The 3449-nt window shown below is 36.7% G+C and overlaps 1 non-coding gene across 1 annotated transcript; it reads left to right on the top strand.

Moving 5' to 3' along the window:
- The first annotated feature begins 418 nt into the window (after positions 1–418).
- LOC145117877 (small nucleolar RNA R71) lies at positions 419–525 on the top strand. Its single transcript, XR_013712871.1, has one exon. It is a non-coding gene; the product is annotated as a small nucleolar RNA R71 (small nucleolar RNA).
- The last annotated feature ends 2924 nt before the right edge of the window (positions 526–3449 follow it).

Here is a 3449-nt window from a genome sequence, read left to right on the forward strand (position 1 = left end):
CCACTCCTTCTTTGTTTTTCTCCAATCTTCATCATACTTATCCCCACTCGAGTAGCAAACTTGAGCCTTCTTGTTCCCATATTCATCCAAGTTGCAATCCTTAGTAAAGTGTGGACCATTACACCTTTCACATCCAACTCTTATAACATGAATTGATTGGTCCATTTTTGTCATTCTCCTGTCCATTGTATCAAGCATGGCCATTAGAGCAGCCATGTCTGCAGAATTTCCACTCCCGCTTCCTTTAACTCCTTCTTTTCTTGGATTATGGTACTCACGAGAATGCTTTGCAAATTCTTCAACTAACTCCTTAACCCCCCTTGGATTTTTCCTTGTCAGTGGCCCTTGAGAATCAAGGAGTTTCCTTGTCATAACATTGACCCCGTCATAAAATACGGATACTTCTTGTTGGATGTTGAGGTCATCTTGAGGACAATTCCTTAGCAACCCTTTGTAGCGCTCCCATGCCTCATAAAGTGACTCCCCTGACTGTTTCTCAAAATTGGCTATCGCCTTTTTGAGTTTAGCTATCTTTGATGGTGGGCAAAATTTGTCCAAAAATTGTTCGCGCATCTGAGCCCAAGTAGTGATTGCACCAGGTGATAGTGCTTTTAACCAATCTTTCGCAGCTCCCTTAAAAGTAACGGGAAGCATCCTTAGCAAGACGGTATCTCTATTAACATTCGGGACATTGAAATAATCCGTGATGTCATTGACCTCATCTAGATGCTTAAAAGCATCCTCATGATCTTTTCCATAAAATGGAACATCCTTAAGTGCAGTAAGGATGTGTCCCTTTAGCTCGAATGTGGCAGTAGCAGGAATCGCAGGTTGTACTAACCCTGGACCAACATCGTCTCGAATTCGCTTCTTGTAAGCTCCCATTGACATCTCTTCAATGTTCGCCATCTCGTTTCTTGGCTCGTCTTCGGGTTCGCTCGTATATAGTCCAAACCCGGCCTCGGATTCGTATTCAGATTCGTTTGGATTAGGAATTGGATCTAAACTTTCTATCTTGCTCTTGTCCTTTGAAGATGAACTCTACTCTCCGTTTTCTTTCCGGACTTCTTTGTAAAGACAGATTTGAGATATTGGAAAGGTTTCTTCTTTGGTGTTTGGTTCACTTCTGCATTCTTATCCGTCTTCTTGTGAAGGGTTGACTGTGGATCTTCAAGTGGTGGCACCAAATGTGTGTTGGAACCTCTGGTCACGAACTTCTGCAAAATAAACAAAAATAAAAACGTAAATCTGAACTAAAATTAACTAAAAATAGCCTACTGACTGGTTACCACGACGTGGTAAAGATCACCACCTTGTGTTGTCGCAGAAAATTAAACATAAAGAAAAAAAAAACAAAGAAAACGTAAAATCTACTGAACTCACATCGTGAGCTTAAGGCTCACGTCGTGAGTTGGGTGCTGGAACAAAAAATTAAGCTGAAAAGTAACTTTTTGCAGGTTTTACCCCACAAAAAGGATCGATTAACCTAAAACAAATAAATCAACTAACAATTAAGCCGTTCCCCGGTAAGGGCGCCAAAAACTTGATGCATGCAAATAGCTACACCTAATTTTATATTTATAACCTAACTAACTTAACTAACTAAATTGCACCTAGGCAGTGTACCTAGTCAAATTATAGAATAGTCGGGTAATTCAGATGTCGATCACAGGGAACTGTTATGACTAATTAATCTTTCTACTACTAAATTAACCTAATTACTAACAAAGGAAGGGGATTTATCTAATTTTGCAAGTTTAGATGAACTTAATTTCTTAACACAAAATTCAATCAATTACTAAAAACAGTCCCGTTTAGTTCGAATCCACTTCTTCTTTATGGTTAGCTAACAATTATGGATTATCAAAGTTGGTTTTCTAATATTATATTATATTAGTAATTTAAGTCTAAATTTACCAATATTTAAGTCATTCATGTAAAACTATGCATGGTCACACACAATCAAACACATAATTAGTTATGGATTATGAACAGGCTATGTAAGATTTATTATGCAAACATAATTATGGTGATAACTTATGTTCTCCAACACAGCTAAATTTAATTACTTCAATCACTTATCTAAGATTGGGCCGATCCTAGCTCTAGCAATTCAATATTCACTAAATCACAAGGTGTTAAGTTCATGTAATTTAATAATCACTAAGCTACACAGAACATGAATTCAAGCAACTAAAGAACCAAATATTAGCATGCTAGGTATTAACAATCAAACACAAGCACAATACCAACTAATCAAATTCATAATAAATTAAACTAATCCATAAGTTGAAGTTTCATCTAGCTAAACAGGAGTAACTAAATTCAGCTACTCATGGTTAAAGTCAAACTCAAACAAATCATAGTAATCAGCATGATTAAAGTGCCGAACTAAATTGAGCTAAATAGAACTTCTCTTCTCCCTTGGTTGTTGAAAGCAAATACCAGACCTCTTTTCCTTTTGAAAATCGTCTCCAGGAACCCTCAAAGGCATCCAAAAGTCTCTTCAAGTCGTAATGAGCAAGGATATAAATAGGTTCTGATTTTTCCATTCTCCCGACGTGAGCAAGTATGTCTCACGTCGTGAGCATGTAATTATCCGTGTTTGATAAGGATTCTTCCTCCCGATGCCTATCTTCTCGAATACTCCAACTCACATCGTGAGCCTTCAGTTCTCACGTCGTGAGTACGCATTTTTGCTGGATTTTTATTCTTCTTTTCTTCAAGCCTCCAAAGTTCCATGTTCTGACGTTTTTAGTCCCTTTTCTTCAAAATGTCTTCTATTCGGCTGCAAAGTACAATTTAACCTTATAAGTATCATTATACCATGCAAATAACCAAAATATTAATAAAAATGTACTTAAATATTGCCTAAAAACATGTATAAATATGGCAATATCACTTCCTCCCTTAGGGTGGACGGTTTCTGGAGGGAATATTATATATAGGGTTTCTAGAATATCCCTTATAGATAATTAGGGAGTAGATAGTTACCTAATTTGAGATATTAATATAATATTCAAATTCGGGTTATCTAGGGTTTCCAAGTTACACTATATAATGACCCCTTGGCTTGGATTTTCGGCCACCTCATTATCTCAAAAGGTAGCCAAAATTTCCATTTCCTCACTCCTCTCTCTTTGAGCCTCTTTATTGCTAGGGTTAGGTGTGAACCATCAGAGGCACGAGAATTCTGGTGCTAGCTTCCGAATAACCACAAGAAGGATTGTGATTGATTATCTACTTGTATAATCAAAAGGTATGTAACCCTAAACTCTTTTTTTATTTTTGAAAATGTTAGGGTTCTTATAGGGTTCTTGATATTCAATTGATTATTGCATTCAATAGTGAAAACATAGATTTTTTAGGTTGCATGTGAACTTAGGGTTTAAGTTTTTCCGCCAAAATATGATTTTTGTAACCTATAAAACCCATCAGTAACCCCCTAG

Source organism: Lactuca virosa, chromosome 5 (assembly GCF_052849685.1).
Source record: "Lactuca virosa cultivar CGN04683 chromosome 5, Lactuca_virosa_CGN04683_v6, whole genome shotgun sequence".
Lineage (NCBI taxonomy): Eukaryota > Viridiplantae > Streptophyta > Magnoliopsida > Asterales > Asteraceae > Lactuca > Lactuca virosa.